This window comes from Dasypus novemcinctus, chromosome 6, assembly GCF_030445035.2.
Source record: "Dasypus novemcinctus isolate mDasNov1 chromosome 6, mDasNov1.1.hap2, whole genome shotgun sequence".
Lineage (NCBI taxonomy): Eukaryota > Metazoa > Chordata > Mammalia > Cingulata > Dasypodidae > Dasypus > Dasypus novemcinctus.
Genome location: NC_080678.1, coordinates 48,319,216 through 48,345,979, shown reverse-complemented (window position 1 = coordinate 48,345,979; position 26,764 = coordinate 48,319,216). Strand labels below are relative to the sequence as shown.

The 26,764-nt window shown below is 38.1% G+C and overlaps 1 protein-coding gene across 2 annotated transcripts in view; it reads right to left on the bottom strand.

Moving 5' to 3' along the window:
* Positions 1-26,764, bottom strand: part of BTAF1 (B-TFIID TATA-box binding protein associated factor 1) — a 253,521-nt gene that overhangs the window by 69,277 nt on the left and 157,480 nt on the right. The gene's annotated exons all lie outside the window — the stretch shown is intronic.

Below are 26,764 nucleotides of genomic sequence, written 5' to 3'. Positions count from 1 at the left end.
GTTAAATGCTTTGTCTGTTTATCATGTGGTTTTTCTCATTTAGTTTGTTCATACAGTGAATTACTTTGATTTTTTAAAATACATTTTTTTAATTAAAGAAGTTATGTCTTACAAAACAATCATGCATAATATGCAGAATTCCCATACATCACCCTCTACTAACACCTTGCATTGTTGTGGAATATTTGTTACAGATTATGAAAGAACACCATCAAAATAATTACTAGCTATCGTCCATAGTTTACACTTGATATATTTTTTCCATACACCTCCCATTTGTTAACACCGTATATTAGTATTGTACATTTATTATAGTTAATGAGAGAACACTCTCATATTTGTACTGTTAACCACATTCCATCATCCACCCCATGGTTCACTGGTTATACAGTCCCATGCCATATACGATCCATCCAAAGTGTACACTCAGTGGCTCTCACTTTCATCACAGTTATGCAGTCATTGCCTCATTACATTTTTTAACATTTTCTTTAGACCAAGAGTTTTAAAAAATGTTAAACCAATGGCACATTCGTGGGACAAACCCCACTTCATCATGATGTATTATAAATTGTAGGATTTGATTTGCTAAAATATTGTTAAAGTTTTTTGCATCTGTGTTCACTAGTGATTTGTTCTGTGGTTTTCTTGTAATGTCTCTCTTCTGGAAATATTGGTCTCAGAGCCTGAGTTGTAAAGTATTCCTTCCTCTTTAATTTTCTGTAAAAGTTTCTGCAGAATTGGTATTATTTCTTAAATGGCTGGTAGATTTCATAGATGAGGCCATTTGGGCCTACAGTTTTCTTTGTGATAGAACTTTAAATACAAATTAAATTTCTGTATTAAGTATAGGACTATCTAGGTTATGTTTTTTTTCTTTTTAAAAATTAGAGCAGTGGTAGGTTTACAAAAGAATCATGCAGAAAGTACGGAGGCTCCATATACTCACTTCTCCCACACATAGTTAGTTTTCACTATTATCTGTAACAGTTTCAAGTTGATGGATTCCAAAAAATACTGTTCTTAGGGCAAATCCATTCCTGTGCATGTAAAGCTATTACAGGTGGGATCTTTTGATTACATTACTTCAGTTAAGGGCCTTTGATTAGATTGCAGGACCCAAGGTGGGTCTTAATCCTCCTACTAGAGTCCTTTATCAATAGAGGAATAAAAAGCCACAGATACAGAAAAAAGCTGCAGAAGAACCCAGAAGCTGAGAGAGAAGCCCTCAGGGGCCAGAAGCCTGATCACCCGTAGCTCCAGCTTTGGGAGAAAGTAAGCCTGAAGGAGAAAGCAGAAACTGGCAGACATTGTAATGCCCAAACAATATGAGAGGAATCCAGGGAGAAAAGCATTGCCTATTGAAGGCTTATTTTGATACTTTCATGGCCACAGAACTAGACACGCAGAAAGAGTCATACACAGAGGAAAAGGAAGTTGCCATTTTTGATCCTGCCACGTGAAGGACTCAAGGATCGCTTAAGCATGGAACCCCCAAGAGGGGAAGCGGACTTGGCCCAATGGATAGAGCATCCGCCTCCCACATGGGAGGTCCACAGTTCAAATCCTGGGCCTCCTTGACCCGTGTGGAGCTGGCCCATGTGCAGTGCTGATGCGCGCAAGGAGTGTCCTGCCATGCAGGGGTGTCCCTTGCATAGAAGAGCCCCAGGAGCAAGGAGTGCCCTGCCATGCAGGGGTATCCCCTGCATAGAGGAGCCCCAGGAGCAAGGAGTGCACCCCGTAAGGAGAGCTGCCCAGTGCGAAAGAAAAGTGAAGCCTGCCCAAGAATGGTGCTGCACACACGGAGAGCTGACACAAGATGATGCAACAAAAAGAAAACACAGATTCCCATGCCGCTGATAAGGATAGAAGCGGTCACAGAAGAACACACAGCCAATGGACGCATGACACAGAGCAGACACTGCAGGGGGTGGGGAGGGAGAAATAAAATAAATAAAATAAAATAAAATAAAATAAAATAAAATAAATAAAATAAAATAAAATAAAATAAAATAAATAAAATAAAAGAAACCTCCAAGAGATTGGGCCCAAGGAGTAGCTCAAGGTTGAAGAGGCCAGCCTTATGCCTGATAGCTCACAGCTGAACTCAGAAAGAAAGCAGAGCAGCTGAGACTGAGAGGAGGCCCAGTAAGAGAGAAGCCCTATTCCTAGTTGCCCACAGCTGAACTCTGGGAGAGGGCAAGGCAAAAGACCTGGGCAGACATTGGGGGCCATCTTCCTTTGCCACATAGTAGGACCTTGAGAAAGCATCTCTGCTGATACCTTGATTTAGACATCTCATGGACTTGGAATTGTAAGCTTTTACACTAAATAAAATTCCCATTATAAAAGCCAAACCATTTCTGGTACTTTGCATTGTCAGCCTTTGACAAACTAAAACAAGAAATGTAAGTAAGCTTATAAATTGATATATCTTTCGTAAAAGCCAATCTGTTTCTACTTGGTTGCTTCCAGCAGCTTTTAGCAAACTAAAACAAAAAGTAAAGTGCATTTATCTCTTATTGCTTTCAAGATTTTTTGTCTTTAGTTCTCAAGTTTGATTACACTGTCTTTGTGTGGATGTGATAGAGAACATTCTGAGTGGGGTTCACTCATCATCCTAAATCTAAATGCTGTGTCTTTTACCAAATTTGTGGAATTTCAGCCATTATGTCTTTAAGTACTTTTTCAGCTCCACCATCTTTCTCTTCTCCTTCCATGACTATAGACACAAATGTAGTCCATGAGGCTGTTCATTAAAAAAAAAAAATTTTTTTTTAGAGTGGGTTATTTTTGTTCTGTCTTCAATCTTACTGATTCTTTTTTTTAATTCATTTTTTAAAATATTACATTCAAAAAATATGAGGTCCCCATGTACCCCCCAATCTTACTGATTCTTTTCTGTCTTTTCCATTCTGCTATTGAACCTATTTACTGAGATTTCTTATTTTGGTTGTTATATTTTTCTGTTCTAAAACTTCATTTGGTTTTTCTTTATGTCTTTGAGTTCTTTGTTGATAAGTTTGTTTCCTTGTGGAGACTATTTTATTCATTTATTTCAAGTGCATTTATAATTGCTCAGTGACACATTTTTATAAAGGCTGCTTTATATTCTGTCAGGTAATTCTAAAATCTCTTATCTTGGTATTGGAATTCTATTCCCTTTTAAAATTCATCGAAATCTTCCAGGATCTAGGTATGACAAGTGATTTTTCTATTAAAACCTAGACATTAGGCTATTATGTTATGAGAAAGTGGGTCTTATTTAAAACTTTTAGCTGACTTTCTCTGAGACTGCTCTGGCAGGGGAAGTACGAAGCCTCCTCATTACTTCCAGGTGGGTATGGAAATCCGGGCTCTCCACCTGGTCTTTGCTGTCATTGTTGGAGGGTAGGCATACTCAGCCGGGATGGAAGACCTATCTGGCCTTCTTTGACAGCACCCTGGCAGGGGATTTGGGGCACCTTGTTACAGCCCAAAGAGGGTGGAAATCTCGACTCCACACTCAGCCTTTGTTGTTGTGGGTGAGGGCAGGGCTTCAATTCTTTCTGTGGTGTTTGGATGGGATAAAGTGGTTATTACCTAAAAGCCTTCTGTCTTGCTAGATTGCCCCTTTCCTAGCCCTTTGGCTAGAGAGAGCAGGTTTTTGTTTTGTCTCAGTCTGTTGACATTTCTGATTGCTCTCCTCAGTTTTAAGTTTGGGATATGTGAGGCAAAAAGAAAACCCCATTCTGTGATGCCAACATGCCTAGCTGTTCTTCCTTTTCTCCACCTTTCAGAATCATATTTGTTTCATTCATAACATCCACGGTTCTTAGTTGTACTTGGCAGGAAGTATCTTTCCAAAGGTGGAAATGAGTTTGATTGATTTTTACACTATACCATCGTCATGTCTAAAAGTGTTGTGTATGTGTACATGCATGTGCACCTGCTTTAATGAGGACTTTTGTTTAATAGCTGGATGTGTAAAGAAGATAAGTTTACATCTAATTCCTTTTTGTGTTTGTGCCTATATTGGGTTGAAGCAGATGCTGAGAAGAGGCAAGGTATTAAATGGATTTTTATACAGGCAACTTGACCTGGAAATTGCCATTCACCTTGAGAGAAACCAGGATTGAAATTAAGTTGAAAGGCAGGGCCTTGGCAGTGCTCATCTGCAGAAGCTTGGCATTCCTCAAACCAGACATATTTGTCATCTGGAGTAATGACTCCAGTTATTTTCTGTTCTTCTACTAGCTTCCTGTCTAGTATAGGCAAAACAGAAGGACCGAGAGGTAGGACAGGGAGGGGATATTGTAGGTGAGACTTACCTCTATAATCCCAAAAGAAGTGCTTTACTGTTTCTAACTTTCCAAATTGCATTGTCTTGCAAACTATAAATAGTTAAAAGTTCAATAAAGTTTTCTTGAAGAAAAAAAAAATCTTCATTTTCAATGTCAGAGTTGGAAGGTAAATTGGATTATCACCCAGGGCATTATTTCTCAAAATAAGACCACCTATGTTAGAATTATTTGAGAGGGTTTTATCAATGCACCAGAGAACTTAATGAAACAGGATCTCTGGGGCAGGTTTTGATTTGTCTTCATTTATTTATTGTAAAAAAGTACATTAAACATGGAAGCGGTTGTGGCTCAACTGATGGAGCGTCTGCCTACCATATGGAGGTACAGGGCTTAATACTCAGAGCCTCCTGACCTGTGTGGTGAGCTGGCCCACGCACAGTGCTGCTGCATGCAAGGAGTGCCGTGCCATGCAGGGATGTCCCACGCCTAGGGGTACCCCACGCACAAGGAGTGCACCCTGCAAGGAGAGCTGCCCTGTGTGAAATAAGTGCAGCCCGCCCAGGAGTGGTGCCACATACACATACTAGCTGAAGTAGCAAGATCAAGCGAAAAAAAAAAAAAAAAAAGTGACAGTTTCCCAGTGCCAAGTGACAAGAATGCAAGCAGACACAGAACACACAGCAAATGGACACAGAGAGCAGACAACGGGGGGGGGGGGGGGGGGGGAGGAGGGAAAGAAATTTAAAAAAAGTACACTAAACAATGCATACCTCAATGCTTTAACACAAAGCTAACCCCTATATAATCATCACTGAAGGCAAAAAACATATTGCCAATATTCTAGAAGCCCCTTCCCCCTTATGCTCAAATCTTCCTCCACCCAGTCCCTCCCCCTGCAAAGGTAACACTAGCCTGACTTCTATAGCAATCACTTTCTTGATTTGCTTTCTAATTTTTATTAGATACATACTCCTAAATATTATTGTATAGATTTTCCTGTTTTATAAATGGAATAGTGCTGTATATATTCTTTTGTGTTTGGCATCTTTCATTCCACATTGTTGGGGGGATTCATCTATGTTGTTACATGTGGCTTCAGTTTGTTTCCATTCCTTTCATGATTACACTACAATTCATCCATTTTAATGTTGATAAATTTTTTCCCCTTCATTTTAGGCTATTATGAATAATGCTGCTATGAACATTCTGTTACACGCCTTTGGTGTACATTTTCATGTACTTTTGTTGGGCATATGCCTGGAAGCAGAATTGGTAGGTCACAGGTGTGTGAGACTTGCAAGTGTTCCCCACTCCTACTAGTGCTGTCAAATTTTTAAAGATTTAGCCTGTCCAGTGGGATGTATGCTCTCTAGCTTGTGGTTCTCTTGTGAGTTTTTATTTTTCCAAATAGGAACCTGGTATTGTTTAACTTCCTTTTTAAATTAAAGTATAGCACATTCCTCCCCTCCCCTCAGTCATTACTTTTCCCCAAAGATAACCACCATCTAGCCACTCTGGTGGGTATGCATTGGTATCTTACTGTGGTATTCATTTCCATTTCCCTAATTTCTAACGAAATTGAGATATGTGTACTCTTCCTGATCTCAAAGAGAAAGGTTTTAACTTTCTATTATTGAGGTGGTTGTTTCTTAGTTTGTATTTTATAGATTCCCTTTTCCCAGAGGAATTAAGTTCACTTCTATTCCTAGGTTACTGCAAATTATAGTGGTTTTCATTTTTAAATCAAGAATGATTGTTAAATTTAATCAAATGCTTTATTTTACCTAATGGGATCATAATTTTCTAAATAAATCAGTTAATGTGGTAACTTACATTGTTAAAACTTAAGCTTTTATCCATTCCTGGAAAAGTTTTCAATTAGTTAGGAGTTTGGAGTCTTTTAAATAATTTATTGGATTTCGCTTAATGTTATATATGATTTATGAATCTGTATTTTTGATAGAGGGACTGTAATTTTCCTTTCCCATCATGTCTTGTCAATTTTATTAAAAAGGTTAGACTGCATGTACCAGCTGGGCCTTGAGCCTCAGCAGAGTTGCAATTGCTACTCTCTGGTTCGTTGGACTTAACCAGCTAACAGGGAGGTGAAGATGGTCAACCACACCAGGGAGCCAAGAGTGTCTACAACTGCAAGCAGGAGAATTGCATCCATCATCCATGTGGAATCTAAGCCCTCTCTTGATATAGAGGTGGAATGGACATCATCATTCCAGGGTCCACAGAATTGAGGAATAAAATATGGATTAGAGTGGACTTACTGATATTCTACTATAAAACTATTGTGACAAGTAATAGGAGAAATTTTAACATTGAGGTGGAGAAAGTGGCCACAGTAGTTGCTGAGGGCAGGGAAAGGGAAGAAAAGTGATATGGGGGCATTTTCGGGACTCTGAGTTGTCCTAAATAATATTGTAGGGTCAGATGCTAGACTTCATATATCCTGCCATAACCCACTGAATATACTGGGGGAGAGTGTGAACTATAGGGTGAAACTATTATCCAGGTGGTGCAGCAGTGCTCCAAAACATGTTTGCCGAATGCAATGAGTGTGCCACAATGATGGGGGAGGTTGTTGGTGTGGGAGGAGTGGGGTGGGGGTATACAGGAACCTCTTAGGTTTTTTAATGTGACATTTTTTGTTATGTATATATCTTCAAAGAAATACAATTTATAAAAATGACGGGGGTGGGTTATATGGGAACCTCGTTTTTTAATGTAACATTCTTTGTGATCTATTAACTTTAATAAAAGAAGTGTTAAAAATAAAAAAGTAAAAATAAAAAAACAAGCAAAAAAAGGTTAGACTGGAATTCAGAAAATGAGGTAAAGAGTATTCTCTTTTTTATAGGTCTCTGGAAGACTGTATAAAATTGTTATTTCTTCCTTATAAGTCATATTCTCCAGTAAAACCAAATAGCACTGGACTTTTCTTGTGTGTGTAGGGCATGTTTGTTTTCACTATTTAAATAAGCTTCACTGAGGTATAATTTACATTTAACAACAAGCACCCATTTAAATACAATTCAACACTACCACTGAACCAAGAACCATCCTAATTAAGACGGTTACCATTTTTACTACCCTCAAAAGTTCTTGTGTCCCTCTACAATCCATCTCCTCATTCCACCCTCAACAAACAATGATCTACTTTCTGACACTATAGATTCGTTTGGCCCTTTAAAATAAAAAAAAAAATTTAAATGAGGCACTGGGGATTGAACCTGGGACCTTGTACCTGGAAAGCAGGCACTCAACCAGCTGAGCTATACCCACTCCCCTGGCCCATTTTTTTTTTTGGCAAGGGAGTAAAGAGTTTATTAAGAAACAAGAAAACTAGAAATGAGATTAAGTACACAACCCAAGACATGGGTTGCGGGCATGCTGCAGATAAGACACACTCCTGAACTTCATATAAATGGAACCTTACATCTTTTATGTCTAGCTTTGCTTAGCATACAGTTTGAAATTCTCCATGATGTTCTGTGTATCAATTATTTCCTTATTATTGAGTAGGTTTCCTTTGTAATGGATATATCATAATTAGTTTATCTATTCCCTGTTGTTGGCATTTTGTTTTCTTCTTCTCAGTTTTTGGCTATTATGAACAAAGTTGCCAACAACATTTGTTTTTGTCTTTTTGTGTATGTTTTGTCTTGAACAAATACCAAGAATGGAGTTACTATGTCATATGAAAAGTGTATGCTTAACTTTATGAGACGCAATGAGACTGTTTTAGAAAGTGAACGAACCAAAGAAAACATTAAAAAAAAACCCCACAAAACTCCACAAGGGAAGGTACCACCTAAAATTTCCCTTTAACCACATTCAGATATATAACTTAGTGCTCTTTTTTTTTTAAGATTTTTTATTAACCCCCCCCCCCCCGTTGTCTGCTCTCTGTGTCCATTCGCTGTGTGTTCTTCTGTGACTGCTTCTATCCTTATCAGTGGCACTGGTAATCTGCGTTTCTTTATGTTGTGTCAGCTCTCCGTGTGTGCGGCACCATTCTTGGGCAGGCTGCACTTTCTTTCACGCAGGGCAGCTCTCATTACTCCTTGCGCGTGGAGTTCCCTGACGCGGGGGACACCCCTGTGTAGCAGGGCACTCCTTCCGCACATCAGTACTGCGCATGGGCCAGCTCCATATGGGTTAAGAAGGCCCAGGGTTTTTTTGTGTTTTTTTTTTTTTAAGATTTATTTATTTCTCTCCCCTTCCCCAACCCCACTCCGGTTGTCTGTTCTTTGTGTCTATTTGCTGCATCTTCTTTGTTTGCTTCTGTTGTTGTCAGAGGCACAGGAATCTGTGTTTCTTTTTTTTGTTGCTTCATCTTGTTGTGTCACCTCTCCGTGTGTGTGGCACCATTCTTGGGCAGGCTGCACTTTCTTTTGTGCTGGGCCGCTCTCCTTACGGGGCGCACTCCTTGCGCGTGGGGCTCCCCTACACAGGGACACCCCTACGTGGCACGGCACTCCTTGCGTGCATCAGCACTGCATGTGGGACAGCGCCACACGGGTCAAGGAGGCCCGGGGTTTGAACCGCGGACCTCCCATGTAGTAGACGGACACCCTAACCACTGGGCCAAGTCCACCGCCTGAGGCCTGGGGTTTGAACCGCGGACCTCCCATGTGGTAGGCGGACGCCCTATCCATTGGGCCAAGTCTGCTTCCCACTTAGCGCTCTTAAATTCACAATGTTATGCTACCATCACTACCATCTATTACCAAAATTCTTCCATCACCCCACATGGAAACTACAATTTAAGCATTGAGTTCCCCATTCCCTACCATCATCCAGGTTTCTGGTAACCTATATTCTAGTTTCTGATTCTATGAATTTGGTTATTCTAATTATTTTCTAACAGTGAGACCATGCAGTATTTGTCTTTTGGGCCTTTTGTTTCTCAGTTATTTCATGATGTCTTTGAGGTTCATCCATGTTCTCACATGTATGAAGTTTTATAGTTCTGGTTCTTATATTTAGGTCTTTGATCTACTTTGAATTGATTTTTGTATATCATGTGAACTAAAGGGTCCTTCACTCTACTGCATATGGTGTTTTCCCAATATCGTTTGTTGAAGAGACTATTCTTTCTCAATGGAATAGACTTAGCACCCTTGTCAAAAATCATTTGGTCATAAATGTGGGGGTTGATTTCTGAACAGCCCTTAGATTTTTAAAATTTCTTTATCAGAAAAGTTTTTACCAAACAATCATGTGTAAAATTCAGGATGCCCATATACCAACCTATTCTTAACACCTTGCATTGGTGTGGAACGTTTGTGAAAATTGGTGATGGCATATTTTTATATTTGTACTATTAATTAAAATCCATGGTTTACCTTAGGGTTCACTGTTCATGTAGTACTCTGAATTTTTAGAGAAAGTTTTTATTTCTTTGCCCTGTATACTATCTAACATTTTCCCTTTTAATCATATTAAGATGTATTTCAATGCTGTTGTGGTCACAATATTGTGCTACCATTACCAAAACATTTCCATCATTCCAGATAGGAACTCTGTACATTTTAAGCCTCAACTTCCCATTCCCTATCCCTAAGCTGTCCCCAAGTAAGCTATATTCTAGATTTTGACTGTATGAGTTTTCTTATTGTTTCAAAACAGTGAGGTCATATAATGTGTCTTTTTGAGTCTGAATTGTTTCATTCAACATGTCGTCTTAAGGGTTCCTCCGTGTTGTCACATATATTAAGACTTCATTCCTTTTAAAAGATGAATATATGTCATTGTATGCATATACCACATTTTATTTATCCATTCATCGGCTGATGGACAGTTGAGATGCTTCCATCTTTTGGCAGTTGTGAATAATGCCACTATGAACACGGATGGGGTATCTACCGAGTAGTTTGGATCACTGGGTAATATGGTAGTTCTATACTTAGCTTTCTGAGCGACTGGCAAACTGTCTTCCACAGTGACTGCACCATTTTAGATACTGGATATTAACCTTTATTGGATCTGTGGTTTCCAAATGTTTTTTCCCACTGTGTAGGTTGTCTCTGTACTTTCATGATAAGGTCCTTTGAAGAACAAAGGCTTTTTATTCTGATGAGGTCCCATTTATCTATTTCTTCTTTTGGATGTATAGTCTAAGAAATCATTGGCTAACACAAGGTCCTGACGATGCTTTAGGGAAGTCTTCTCCCCTAAGTTAGGGAGTTTTCTTCTAGGAGTTTGATTATTCTAGCTCTTATATTTAGATCTTTGATCTATTTTGAGTTGTCTGTATGTGGTGTGAGGTGGGGGGGTCCTCCTTTTTTTTTTTTTTTTCCAAATGGAGATCCAGTTTTTCCAGCACCATGTGTTGAAGAACCTATTCTTTCCCAATTGAGGGGAAGGAATTGTCTTTGCCACACTGTCAAAAATCAGTTGGCCATAAATAAGGGTTTGTTTCTGAGCTCTCAATTTGATGCCACTGGTCTTTATGTCTATCCTTGTGCCAGTTCCATGCTCTTTAGATTACTGTGGCTTTATAATACATTTTATCAATAAAATCAGGATGTGTAAGTCCCCCAAATTCACTCTTTTTAAAGATGGCTTGAACTATTCGGGGTCCCTTACCTTCCACATAAATTTAATGATTGGCTTTTCCATTTCTGCAAAGAAATTAGAAATCAGCAATCAGTCAAATTGGGGCTCCCTTGTATATAATGCATTGCTTTTCTCTTGCAGCTTTCAGAACTCTTTCCTTGTACTTTGCATTTGAAATTTTATCTGTATGTGATGGGGTATATTTTTCTTCATGTTTACCTTATTTGTTGTTCTCTGCACTTCCTGGATGTGCATATTCATGTTTTTTGCTAAGCTTGGGGGGTCTTCTGTTAGTATTTCTTCGTAGATTCCTTCTTCCCATTTCTTTTCTCTTTCTGAGAGTCCCTTAATACATATATTGATATGCTTGATGGTGTCCCAGAGGTCTCTTAGGCTACTTTCACTTTTTATAATTCTTTTTTTCTTTCTGCTTCTCAGCCTAATTTGAATTAGCTTGTTTGCTTTCACTAATTATTTTTTCTACCAACTCTAATCTGTTCCTGAAACCTGGGAATTTTTTATTTTGGTTATTGTGGTCTTCAACTTCAGTAGTTCTTTTTTAAAAATTCTATCACCTACTAAGATTCTATCACTCATTGTTTTCCTGATATTCTTTAGTTTCTTTCTTTTTAAAAAAACATTTATTTCATTCATTCCCCCCCCCCTCCTTTTCTGCTTTCTGTGTCCATTTGCTGTGTGTGTTCTTCTGTCTGTGTCTGCTTGTATTCTCATGAAGCGGTTTGGAGAACTGGACCTTCTGGGGGGAGAGAGGTGGTCATTCTCTTGCACTACCTCAGCTCCCTGATATGCTGCATCTCTTATTGTCTCTCCTCTGTTAGCTCTCCATGCAGGCCAGCGCTCCTGTGTGGGCCAGCTCTCTGTGTTGGCCAGCTTGCCTTCACCAGGAGGTCCCAGTTATCAAACTCTAGACCTCCTATATGGTAGACATGAGCCCAATTACTTGAGCACATCCACTTCCCCTCCTTTAGTTTCTTTTCTCTGTATTTTTCATCTCCTTGAGCATTAAAAAAAAAATTTATCTCCCCTCCCCCACCGTTGTCTGCTCTGTGTCTATTCACTGCATGTTCTTTTGTGTCTGCCTGTGTTCTTGTTAGCGGCACCCAGAATCCATGTCTTTTTGTTGCATCATCTTGCTTCGTCAGCTCTCCAAGTGTGTGGCACCATCCCTGGGCAGGCTGCACATTTTCGCACTGGGCGGCTCTCCTTACAGGGCGCACTCCTTGCGCATGGGGCTCTCCTATGCGCGGGACACCCCTGCATGGCACAGCACTCCTTGCGCGCATCAGCACTGTGTGTAGGCGAGCTCATCACATGGGTCAAGGAGGCCCTGGGTTTGAACCTTGGACCTCCCATGTGGTAGGTGGATGCCCTATCCATTGGGCCAAATCTGCTTCCCCAAGATAATTTTTTAAAAAGCTTTGTTTGGTATGTCTACTTACTGATATTCTTCACTGGTGTTCTTATTTTTGTTCTCTTACTTTGGATTGCATCATTTCCTGCTTTGTCTTGTACTCTTTTGTTGCACTCTGTACATTTTAATATTTTAAAATATTAACCCTGGGATTTATTCCCTGAGATGTCTGTGTCTTGATTTTACAACTATCTGGTGATGAGACTTTCTTGAGCCTCAGCTCCATCAGGAAGGTCTGCCCTAGATGAATGCAGTATGCAGAATCCTGTCTTTTTTGGGCTTATGTCTTTTCTTTGGCTTCGGCTTGTTAGTTGTTTTGGAGTCCCCCTGTTTACAGGAGTATGAATGTCCCTCTGTTTCCCAGAAGACAGAGCTCCCTCTCCCAGGTGTTTAAAAAAGGAAAGCCTTTGCCCCCCAACTGTCCACCTCTGTAGTTTTTATACTCCTTTCATTGTCCTAAGCTACTTTCACCCAGAGGGCAAAATCTGAGAAGGGGGTACATACCAGAGTTGTTTTCCAAGTCAGTCATTCCCTGCCAAAACACTGCCAGTGACATGGGGTGGAGACTGGCTCCAAAGTCTCCTGGGGTGGAGATCAGGAAGGGTACCAATAACTGCCGTATGGACAGAGCAATTTACTGATCTTTACGACTTACCAGCCTCTTTTTCCTGCTCATCCCTGGATGCTGTACAGTATTTTGCTGGCCTCTTGAGTTTTTTTCTTTTCTTTTCTTTTTTCTTAATATAATAAACTTTATTTTAAAAGAGGTTTTAGATTACAGAAAAGTTACAACCAAAAGTATTCCTCCAAGTTTCAAAGTAGTTCAGAAAGTTCCTGCCTGTTTAATAGTTGTTCTGGTAGAAGTGAATCCTGGTGCTCCTACTCTGTCATCTTCCCACAATCCTCCTCCACAAGTACTTTTTTTAAAAAAAGATTTATTTTTCTCCCCTCCCCCCAACTACCCCCTCCCCCCAGTTGTCTGTTCTCTGTGTCCATTCACTGTGTGTTCTTCTGTGACTGCGTCTATCCTTATCAGCAGCACAGGAATCTGTGTTTCTTTTTGTTGGGTCATCTTGTTGCGTCAGCTCTTCGTGTGTGCAGCACCATTCTTGGGCAGGCTGCACTTTCTTTTGTGCTGGGTGGCTCTCCTTACAGGGTGCATTCCTTGCGCATGGGACTCCCCAATGCGGGGGACACCCCTGCGTGGCACGGCACTCCTTGCACGCATTAGCACTGCGCATGGGCCAGCTCCACACGGGCCAAGGAAGCTCGGGGTTTGAACTGCAGACCTCCCATGTGGCAGGCGGACACCCTATCCATTGGGCCAAGTCCACTTGCCACAAGTACTTCTTGAGTGCCAAATATATATCTATGATAAGTGTTAATTTCTGATAGATTAAGTCCTCTAACTTTTTCCTGTTCATAGTTGTTATTTTTCTTTTGCCTTTCATAAATATTTTAAAATCAGCTCATTGGTTTCTATGAAAAATCCTGCTGGGTTTTTTCATTAGAATTGCTTTGAATATATAAGGTCAGTTTGAAATGAGATCTTGATACTATTGAGTTTCTCAATAAATGAACATAGTGCATGTCAATATTAAAAAATGTCTTTTTGGTCTGTTTCATCAGTGATTTGCAATTTTTAGTGTACAGTCGTTTCACATATTTGTGAGACTAATCCTAAGCATTCTTTTATTCTGTTATACATGGCACTTTTTTTTTTTTTAAAGATTTCTCTCCCCTTCCCCTCCACCCTCGTTGTCTGTTCTCTGTGTCTGTTTGCTGCGTCTTCTTTGTCCGCTTCTGTTGTTGTCAGTGGCATGGGAATCTGTGTTTCTTTTTGTTGCATCATCTTGTTGTGTCACTTCTCCGTGTGGGAGGCGCCATTCCTGGGCAGGCTGCACTTTCTTTCGTTCTGGGCGGCTTTCCTTATGGGGTGCACTCCTTTCACGTGGGTCTCCCCTATGCAGGGGACACCCCTGCGTTGCACGGCACTCCTTGTGCGCATCAGCACTGCGCATGGGCCAGCTCCACACAGATCAAGGAGGCCTGGGATTTCAACCGCGGACCTCCCAAGTGGTAGACGGACGCCCTAACCACTGGGCCAAGTCCACCACCTACATGGTACTTTTTGAAAATTCAATATCCAATTGTATATTAGAGAAATTATGTGTATTTATGTATTGCATGACCTTGCTAAACTAACACTTTTGGTAGACTCTGTTATTTTCTACATAGAAAATCATGTTGTCTGTATAGACAACTTTACTGCCTATTTTCTAATGTGTATACTTTTTTTACTTGCCTTATATTGCACTGGCTAGTAACTCCAGTATGTTGATGGATAGGAGTGGATTAAGTGGAAAAGGAATGATTGTGATTTCTTGAAATATGCCACAGTTAGCATTATGGCTCATTATATGGTCAGTTTTGATAAATATTCCATGTTAGATTCTTTATTTTGCAGTTCTTGGGTAGAGTTTATATATAGAGAGAGCTAATTATGGCATATTTTACAGAACTGTTATATTCCATTGCATATAAATACTGAGAGAGGTGTGCTAAATTCCCTTTGACTGTGAACTTGTCTGGTTCATCAATTTAGAATTGTGTTAATCAATTTAGAATTGTTATATCTTCCTTTTTTACTGAATCTCTTATCATTATGAGATACCCCTCTTTTATTTCTAGGATCTTTTCTTTGAAAGGCTTCTCTTTTCATCAAAGTAATCTAACTACATCAGGTGTTGGCTTTGATATCCTTCTTCCTCACAGGTTTAAGCTTGTAACATTGTGCTTGGCATGAAGTAGGAAATGCTCATTAAATGTGCATAGCGCTGTGACTTAATTTTTTATTTTTAAATGTGAAATATACATACAAAATTATATAACATACACATTGAGTAATAATTTAAAAAATAAATAATAAATAACAATCATGTATCCACCACTCACAGCTTATGAAATAGAATACTATCAATGTCTGTGACCTCCATATGCTCTTCCCTGCTTCATGTGAACCAGGCTCCGGAAATATATTATTCATTCCATTACTTTTAGAGTTTACACACACACACACACACACACACACAATACATATATATTACATATATATTACAGTTAGAAAAATAGTTAAACCATACATTGGTATGATTGTATTTTTATATCCATACGGTTTTGTTTTGACCTATTTTTATCTTTATCTAAATGGACTAAAATATATTTTTTGAGGATTTTTAGAATAAATATATTATTTTACTGTGATAACATATATATAACATGAAATGTCTTATTTTAACCATTTTAAGTGTATGCTTTAGTGGCATTAATTATATTTACAGTGTTGTGCTACCATCAACATCATCAATTTCCAAAAGTTTTCATCATTCATAACAGAAACTCTGTACCCATTCAACAATAATTCTCCCTACCTTCTCTCCCCAGACCTTGGTAATCTCTAATCTACTTTGTGTGTCTATGAATTTTCTTATTCTAGATGTCACTTAAGTGGAATCATACAATATTTGACCTTTTGTGTCTGGCTTATTTCACTTAGCATGTTTTCAAGGTTAATTCATGCATCATGACCAAAATGTCACTTTTAATACCTGAATAATATTCCATTTTATGTATTTACCATATTTCATCAAACTATATATATTCTTTCTTCTTTTACTCACTGTTGCATTGAGATACAGCCTTGGCTTTATTAGCTATTCACTGATTTTTCACTAATGTGTAGTATTCCATTATAGAAATACATCCCATGGCTTAAAATACTATCTTCTAAATTTCTATCTCCAGTCTTGACCTTTCCCTTGAGATTAAGACTTCTTTATCTACCTGACTACTCAACACCAGAGTTGATAAGTAAAAGGCATCTCAAACTTGACATGACCAAAAGTATTGATTTTTTACTCACCAGTTCCCCAAGTTTGCTCATTTTTCAATCTTCCCCATTTCTCCCCATGACATCATTAACCTAGCTATACAAGAACCAAAACCAAGGTGAAAACAAATTTGGTTTATGTTCAGGTATAGAAAGGAGAGCAGACTTAACATAGTGCAATATGATGACAAATAAAATGAGAAATGGGCAGAGGCCAGAATTTATAAAGCTTGTAGACCATGGCAAGGAGTTTGATTTTGTTTGAGATTGATAGGAAGGCAGTAGAGGTTGTGGCAGGCAGGAAGACTGACAGAACATAGTACTATGGAGAGCTAATATGGTGCTGTGAACTATGCTGTTAGTAGTGAATATAGAGAAAGTGGCTAGATTTGGAATACAATTTGGAGCATGCTGATGGATTAGACGCAAGGGTGTGCAAAAAATACATAAACCAAAGGTTACTCTTCTCATATGAACTCCTATTTCTTTTGGATCTACAGCTAAATATACATATATATAAATATATATTATATTCTCTCATTCTATCTTCCACTACTTTTGACTGCTCTTGCCTCTTTTCTATCAATTTATCTATCTCTGTATCCCATTCTGGGTGACTTCAGATCAACCTTCCAGTTCAGAGGTTCTTATTTCAACTGTGTCTAATCTGCATTGATAACCATTAAGTTTTTTATTCCAATAAATATTTAAAATTTGTCTGCATTTTAAAAATTACACTAACCTTTTGTAGAACTTCTTTTCCTTATTTTTGTATATATTTTTAAATAGAGACGTTGTAGGTTTATAGAAAAAGCAAAAAAAAAAAAAGTTCCTGTATTTATTTATACTCCATCCCCCTTAAGTTTTCCCTATTATTAACACATTTTTGGTATGGCACAATTGTGACAACTGTTGAGAGAATGTTCTTATATTATTAACTACACTCCAAAGTTTACATTAGGTTTCACTGTTTGTATTGTACAGTCCTATGGTTATTAAAAAAGTTCTTTTCCAGTTAACTTTTACCTTTTAACCACATTCAAATGTATAATTCAGAAATAGGTTAATTACATTCACAATGTTGTGCTATACCATCCATTAATAAAACTCTTCCATCAAACTAAAGAGAAGCTCTGTAACAATTAAACATTAACTCCCCGTTATCTGCCTGTACTCCAACCCTAGTCCTTACATTGAATTTGCTTATTCTAATTACTTCATTGCAGTGAGTTCATACTTTTGTCCTTTTGTATCTGCCTTTTCTTTAAGGTTCATGTAATTGCATGATCAGAACTTGATTCCTTCTTATAGCTGAATGATATTCAATTCACTGATGTACATTTGGGTTGCTTCCATCTTTTGGTGATTGTGAGTAATTTCACTTTGAACATCGGTGAGCAAATAGATCTGAGTACCTGCTTTCAATTCTTTGGGCATTGCTGGGTCATATTATAATTCTATACTTAACCTTCCAAGGAACTGCCAAATTGTCTTCCACAGTGGCTGCACTATGTGACATTCCCACCAACAATGGATGAATATTCCTATTTCTCCACAGCCTCTCCAACACCTGTAATTTTACATTTTGTTGACAGTAGCCATTGTAGTGGGTGTGAAATGTTATCTCCTTGTTTTAATTTGCATTTCCATAATGGCTAATGATTTGGTTTTTGGCCATTTGAATATCTTCTTTGCAGAAAAGTCTACTCTTCTTTTGCCCATTTTAAAATTGGATTTTATGTCTTTTGGTCGAGTTGTAGGATTTTATTTATTCTGGATATTAAATCCTTATAAGATATGTGGTTTCCAAATATTTTCATCTATTCTATAGGTTTTCTTTTTCACTTTCATGAGGTAGTCCTTTGATACATACAAGTTTTTAAATTTTGATGAAGTCCATTCTTTTCTTTTGCGTGTGTTTTTAGGGTAAAGTCTGAGAAACCATTACCTAACACAAGGTCCTCAAGTTGCTTCCCTTTGTTTACTTATAGATACTTAGGTCTTTGATCCATTTTGAGTTGATTTTTGTATGTTGTGTAAGATAAGGATCCTCCTTTTTTTTTTTCTTCCAAAGGAGATCCAGTTTTCCCAGCATCATTTGTCTATTCTTTCCCAATTGAGTGGTTGTTGCCACATTGTCAAAAATTTCTGAGAAGTGGATGTGGCTCAACCCTACCATATGGGAGGCCCTGGGTTCAATTCACACAGCCTCCTGGTGAAGGCAAGTTGGCCTATGCCATGGAGAGCTGATGGCCTGCTCCGTGGAGAGATGGCACAGCAAGATGACGCAACAAAGGGAGATGCAGAGGAGAGAATGGAAGATGCTGCAGACCAGGGACCTGAGGTGGCTTAGGCAACTGAGTGCCTGTCTCCCATGACAGAGCTCCTGGGGTCAGTTCGCAGTGACTCCTGAAGAGATGAAAAGAGAAGACAAGCAGACACAGAAGACTGCAAAGAAGATGGGCAGGGAGTACACAGCGAGTGCAGGTGGCAAGGGGGGAGGGAATAAGTAAAATAGGATAAATCTTTAAAAAAATTTTTTTCTGAGCTCTCAATTCTGTTCTATTAGTCTACATGTCTTCTGTCCTTGTGCAAGTACTGTGCTGCTCTGATTACTGTGGCTTTGTAGTAAGTTTTAAGATTGGGAAGTGTGAATCTACCAAATTCATTGTCCTTTTTCAAGATGGCTTCAGGTTTTCATGACCCTTACCTTCCATATAAATTTGATTGGCTTTTCCATTTCTGTAAAGGCTGTTAGGATTTTTATTAAATTCTGTTGAATGTGTAAATTTCTCTGGATAGCATTAACATTTTCACAATATTAGCCTTCCAATCCATGGATACTGAATATCCTTCCATTTATTTGGGTATTCTTTGATTTCTTCTAGTAATGTTTATATTTTCCATGCACAAGTCCTATACATCCTTGGTTAAATTTATTCTATGTATCTGATTATTTTAGTAACTACTGTAAATGAAGTTCCCCCCTTACTTTCCTCAGATTGTTCACTACTAGAATATAGAAACAGTACTGATTTTTGCATGTTACTCTTACACCTTATCACTTTGCTGAATTCATTTATTAACTTTAGTAGCTTTGCTTACTTTTCCAGACTTTATATAATGGTCATGTCAATTTGCAAATACAGTAGGTTTTACTTCTTCCTTTCCACTTTGGATGCCTTTTTTTTTTTTTTAGGAGGTACTGGGTATTGAACCTAGGATCTCGTACATGTGAAGCAGTTGCTCAACCACTGAACTATGCCCACTACCTGGCTGCCTTTTTCATCTCTTTGTTGCCTAACTGCTCTGGCTAGTACAATGTTGAATAACAGTACTGGCAGTGGACATCCTTGTTTTGTTCCTAATCTTAGGGGGAAAGTGTTCAGGCTTTCACCATTAAATATAATAATAGCTGCTGATTTTTCATATGCACACTTTATCATATTGAAGAAGTTTTTCTCTATTCTTAGGTTTCTCTGTTTTTATCAAGAACAGGTGCTGGACTTTCTCAAATGCCTCTTTTGCACCAATGACGATGGACCATGTGTTTTTGCCTTCATTGTGTTAATGTGGTGTATAACATTGATTTTCTTATCTTGCATCACCCTTGCACACCTGGGATAAATCTCACTTGATTGTGGTCTTTTAATGTGCTGTTCAGTTTACTAGTATTTTAAGATTTTTTTGCTTCCAAATTCATGAGATACTTGTCTTTAGCATTCTGGTGGCTTGGTATTACGAGTGATGTTGGCCTCATAGAACGAGTTAGGGAGTGTATCCTACTCTTCAAATTTTGAAAGGAGTTATCAGGATTGGTGTTAATTCTTCTTGATAAGTTGAGTAAACTTCGCCAGTGAAGCTATTTGGTCCTGAGCTTTCTTTTGTTAGGTGGTTTTTTGATTACTGATTCAACCCCTTTACTTGTTATTGATCTACTGAAATCTATTTCTTCTTGAGTAGGTTTGTATGTTCGTAGGAATTTGTCCATTTCATCTAGGCAATCTAATTTGTTGGTGTAGGGTCAGTAGTAATGTCCTTCCTTTCATTTCTAATTGTAATTATTATTATCCTCTCTTTTTTACCTGTCTCACTAAATGTTTGTTGACTTTATTGACTTTTTCATGAACCAACATTTGGTTTTGTTGATTCTATATATTTTTTCAATTCTCTATTTCATTTACATCCACTCTAATCTTTATTTCCTTCCTTCTGCTTATTTTGGGTTTAGCTTATTTTTTTCCTAGATCTTCTAGTTATGAGGTTAAGCCTCTGATTTGAGATTTTTTTTTCAATATATGCATTAAAGTCTATATTTCACCCTCATCACTGCCTTTGCTTTATCACTTAAGTGTTGCATATTGTATTTTTGTTTTCCCTTGCCACAACATATTTCTTAATTCCCTTTATGATTTCTTTTTTGATCTGTTGTTTGTTTTAGAGTGTGCTGTTTACTTCCACATTTGTGAAATTTCCAGTTCTCTATTACTAGCTTTATTCTACTGTGGTCAGAAGAGATACATTATATGAATTCAGTATTTTTTAATTTATTCAGGCTTGTTTTATGGGTGGCAGGAAGTGGGAGGAGGCTTTTAAAAGCGCAATCTCGGGCTAGTGTCCTTTTCGGAAGTAGAAGAATTTTCTTTTTATCCACTCAACTTTTCTGACTATGGAGAATGCAAAAGGCAAGGAGGTAAATACAATTTTAATGGGTTTTCTTTCTCTCCTTCTGGGTCTCCTCACCTTTCCCTCTCCCCCTGAGAACATTTTATCCTTCTTTTGAGGAGAAAAGAATTCACCTTAGAATTTGCTCCTTTCAATGAAAGAAAAAAACAGAGCTCTGGACATGATTGTAGTCTGATATATAGAAGTGAGAAGATAAATAGGAAATGGGGTTTCCTATTTTGGTTCTGAAGAGTAGCTTTGTTCTGTCAGAGTTGGGGTCAGAGGTAACGGGACAAGAGCAGTGAGGAAAGATTTTAGGAAGAAATAATTTGAGCTGAGGTTGGGAATAAACGTGACTCCTGCATTTCCTCAGACACAGAAGGCCCTAAACCAAAGGACCTGACTCTAAATTTGTGTACTTTTCCCAGGGTTTATAGGCGGAAGAAGTAATCAGGACCCAGGCTCAGAAAAGGCACACTGCAAACTAAACTGGGAACCAAGGGTGGAGGGGCTTGTGACTGGTTCCATATGTAGGGAAACCTGACAGCGCTCAGGGCTTCTTTTTCTTTTTTCAAGAACAGGGTCACTTCTCCCTCTCAGTTTTAAGATTTTCCAGGCTTGTTTTATGACCTTACATATGGTCTATCCTGAACAATGGTCCATTTGCACTAGAGAAGAATGTACATTCTGCTGCTTCTGGGGTGCCATGTTCTATTTACATGGGTTAGTTCTAGCTAGTTTATAGTATTTAAGTCTTCTGCTTCCTTATTGATCTTTTATCTAGATATTCTACTCATAATTAAAATGGTGTTTTGAAGTTTCCTTCTATTAATGTAGAACAGTCTATGTCTCTCTTCAATTCTATCAATATTTGCTTCATACATTTTGGGGCTCTACCATTAGGCACATATATATTTAGAGTTGTATCTTGTTGAACTGACCCCTTTATCAGTAAGTAGTGGTCTCTGTCCTTCATAACAGTTCTAGATTTAAAGTCCATTTTATCTGATATTAGTATAGCTATCTTAGCTCTCCTTAAGTTGCTATTTACATGAAATACTGCTATCTTCATCTTTTCAATTTTAACCTACTTCTTAGAATTTAAGGTGTGTCTCTTATAAACAGCATATAGTTAGGTAACACTGTTTAATTCATTTTGCAAATTTCTGCCTTTTCCTGGAAAGTTTAATCCTTATACATTTAAATTAAGTACTAATAAAACAGGATTTTCCTCTGCTATTTAGCTTGGCCTTTTTTTAAAAAAAGATTTATTTCTCCCCTCCCCTCCATTGTCTGCTCTCTGTGTCCATTCGCTGTGTTTTTTTCTGTGCTTGCTTGTATTCTCACTAGGCAGCTCCAGGAACTGATTCTGGGACCTTCCAGAGTGGGACAGAGGTGATCATTCTCTTGTACCACCTTAGCTCCCTGGTCTGCTGTGTCTCTTATTATCTCTCCTCTGTCTCTTTTTGTTGTGTCATCTTACTGCACCAGCTCTCCATATGGGCCAGCTTGCCTTCACCAGGAGGCCCTGGGTATCGAACCCTTGACCTCCTATATTGGTAGATGGGAGCCCAATTAATTGAGCCACATGCACTTACCTGTAACTTTATTTTTATACCTTTATTTTTTGTCCCCTAATTCTTCTGTTAAAGCCTACTTTAATAAAAATTTGAATTTTTGTTTTGTTTTGCATCATTCATTTAGAGTTCCTTCTCATTTCTTTATATATTTTTCATATTTTTTTTGCAGTTATTATGGGACTTAAATTAACATCCTAAATCTAGAACAATCATATCTGATTTAAACCAAATTAACTCCAATAGCATACATATACACTGTTCCTGTACTCCTCCATCCCTCCACTTTTTTTGTTCTTGTAACAAATGATATCGTTATACATTGTATGTCCTAAACCATAGACTTATCATTATTTTTTATGTATTTACAGTTAGAACCTGTAGGAAGTAAAAAGTGGAGTTACATATCAAAGATAAAAGAAAACTGGCATTTTAAAGTACCCATATGATTACTTTTAATGGAGAGGTCTGTCTTTGTGTCTTTTTGACCCACTAGTATCCTCTCCTTTCAGTCTGAAGAACTCTCATTAGCACTGCTTACAGGACAGGAGGTGCTGCAACCGTTACTAACTTCCTGAGCTTCTGTTTACCTGAGAACATCTTAATATCTGCCTCATTTTTAAAATAAAGTCTCCCTGCATATAAATTTTTTGGTTGCCCAATGTTTTTTTCCCCAGCATATTTTTTTTTTTTAAAGATTTATTTATTTATTTAATTTCCCCCCCTCCCCTGGTTGTCTGTTCTTGGTGTCTATTTGTTGCGTCTTGTTTCTTTGTCTGCTTTTGTTTCTTTGTCCGCTTCTGTTGTCGTCAGCGGCACAGGAAGTGTGGGCGGCGCCATTCCTGGGCAGGCTGCACTTTCTTTTCACGCTGGGCTGCTTTCCTCACGGGCGCACTCCTTGCGCGTGGGGGCTCCCCCACGCGGGGGACACCCTTGCGTGGCACGGCACTCCTTGCGCGCATCAGCACTGCGCATGGCCAGCTCCACACGGGTCAAGGAGGCCCGGGGTTTGAACCGCGGACCTCCCATATGGTAGACGGACGCCCTAACCGCTGGGCCAAAGTCCGTTCCCCCCCCCCCCCCCCCCCCCCAGCATATTAAATATTGTATGCTACTGCTTTTTTGCCTCAATGGGTTCTGGTGAGAAATTTGCATTTAAAATCACTGAGACTTTTTTTTTTTTTTTTTTTTTTTTGGCCACTGTTTCTTTGAATATTCCCTCTGCCCCTTTCTTTCTTTTCCTGGAACTCCCATTATCAATTGTGATAGAACTGATTGTGTCCCACATGTCTCTCAGGCTCTGTTCTAATTATTATTTTTTTTCCTTCAGCCTGAATCTTTTCAATTGTCTTTTCTTTGAGATCACTGTTTCTTTCTTTTGGCCATCTCCAATCTGCTGTTGAAATCCCTGAAGGGCATTTTTTGTTATCGTGCTCTTCAATTACAGTACTTCTTTTCATTTAAAAATTCTATCTCTTTGAGGCTCTTGTATTGCTCATTCATTGTTTTCCTGATATTCTTTAGTTCTCTTTGAGTTTTCCTTTATCTCCTGAACATTATGAGGATCTCCCGTATGTCGAACAAATATCTTCTTTGATGATGGTTTCTGGATTTTTATCTTGTTCCTCTGGATGGGCCATCTTTTCCCATTTGTCTTATAATATTTTGTTGCACAATGTACATTTCAATATTATAAAGTGTTAGTCTCTGAGCTGTCCCTTAAGTTTGTATCCAGCTAACGATATGACAGATTTCCTTGACTGCCAGAAGGTACAAAAACAAACGAACACAAAAAATACCTTGCACAGTCTTGTCTGGTCCTGGGGTTTGTACTTGCTCATGGCCTTAAGGAATAAAGGAGGGCATTCAAATGCCTGTAACAGAATTCCTTTGAAAAGACTTTCATCCCCGCAGGGTGCTGTATTGTATGACTTAAAACAGGTATCCTTTTGTCCAAGGCTGCTTTGACTTAATTGTTTCTTATACTGCTTTAGCTGTCTGCAATCAGCTCTGCACATTGGCTCCACACTCTGCAGGAATGGGGTTTAGAGGGGCCATCAGTGGCACCATGAGTTTCTCCTACCATTTTTAAGGCTACATTTTCTTGATTTTGAACCCTTTAACTGTTTTCTGGAGTGTTGAGGCAGATGGCTCTGCTAGCTTTTGCAAAATTTTCCAAGTATCTATGAAGGAATGGCATCTGAAACAACCACCTTGGTTGACTGGAAGTCCTTTATATCTAATTATTTTAAATACATTTTTTTTTTTAATCTTTCAGATTATTCTATTTGCAGGTTCTTAATGAACCAATTCTCCTACTTTTATTTCCTGACTCTTACTCCTGGTGCTTCATTCTCTTCTGTAAATTGTGTGTATGTGTGGGTATATTTGTAAGTTTAATCTCAGAATTTTTCCTATACGGTAATCCTATGGGAAGCTGTCCCTATAGGATAGTTTTGTATCCACCCCCCACCATTCTGCTGGAACTCCAGAGTTGATTTTGTTATTTTCTTGTCTTGTGGCTCTGATAGTATACACTTAGTATAAACCCAGACTTTAAACTTACCTGAAGTGCAAGCATGGGTCTCTGATTTATCATAAATGACTGTGTTTCTGAGCCCATGGACAGTTTTTCTAGTCCCTTTTAGAATATATGAGCTCTTAGAGGTTTTATTAAGGGGTTTAAATTATAGGTCCATTTCTTTCCTATAGGCCTGAAACCTTGTCTCTTGTCCCCACATGAGCCTTAGGATGTTAGTACATACGTTCTTCAACTGGTTTGAGTAAAATTTGTCAGAGACTCTTATGGATCCTTTCTTGTGGCACAGACCATTTTGCCTCCTTAAGCCAGAGTGAGCCACCAATCTCTACAGAAATCTTTGTTTCATTGATTTACACTGCACATTCTTACAGTTGCAAATCTAAAACTTTAGATTCTACTGGTGTTAGCATGTATTTTTGGAAAATTACCATCTGTAGTGCTTTATTACCTTGCTACGATCTTTATTATGTTCTTGTAGTTCCTCCACTTTTGCCTCAGAGTGGCCGCATTATCAAACAGCTTCTCTTGGATATTTACTTGTGAAAAAGCTCATATAAACCATCCAGAAGGAATAAGGCTATACTAGTTCAATCATTTGCTATCAGTATCATTATCAAAGACTTTCACCCATGTACCAAATATAACAAGACTATTTTTTAGAGAATTATATGTGGACACATGCATATTTAAATGCAGAGAACAAAAACTACACCCAGAAACCCAAATTTTAATATTCTTTAGTGCTGAAAACTTAAGATTGTCCAACAGTAGACACCATCGATGGCTTTGTTCATCTCTGAATCTATAATTATTTTTAATTTGTATGACCACACCCATAAAATTAACAGCATTAGTTCAGTTTTCACCATGTATCCATTATTCTTAAGCTATACAACAGGGATCCTACATGGGTCACTTAACTTAGTTCTTACCTGCTTACATTAAAGTTGGGACATGACTTTATTTTTCACAATTCAAAAGGTTATGTGTTTTTTAAAAGTTATAGTCACACTAAGTATTCCATTCCTCTTACCCTGATTTCCATTTCTCTCTCATAGGCAACCACTATTACCATTCTCTTGTCTATCCTTCTAGAAATACTTTACTAAATACACACACACATTTTCATTAAAGTCTTAAATAGTCTTAAAATTTTAAATTTTCTAAATATCTGATTTCTACCTCTTTTCTGACCTTACTAATTGGAAAGTACTTCTAACCCTTTATGGCATCGTTCCTTCTGCTCCCTCTATACCTTTAAGGATATATTGTTCCCCTACACATTATTATAGCAACTTTATATTACCTACTGTAGATACTGTACTCGTGCCACCTGGTCTAAGTAAAGTACATGACAGGTGGGGAAATCAGCAACTTAGAACCTTAAAGAATTTTCCTAGAGAAAAACTGTAAAGATTTAGCAGCCAGAAGGGATAAAGCCATTATCTCTTTAGTCATTAGAAAACTACTAATTACACATCTGATCAGTAGCAGCCCCCACCACCAGCCCAATTTAAAGGCTACTTTATATTTAAGAAAAGGGAAAAATAAGTACCTTATACATTAGTGATCAGATAAATCAATTATTTTGAGCTATTTTAAATAGCTGGTTTATGGAAATAGCAAATAAATGGTTAATAAAAAACATTCAACTCAAGTACACTGGCTTAGCTCCCTAGTGCTACAATGGATATTCTATATAAAGTCAAGAATTTCCTTTTGGTCATCTAGAATTTGAATATAAAACAAACAATTAAGAAATAACCACTTAATTACTAAGAAAAGGAGTTAAACTTTTTGTAG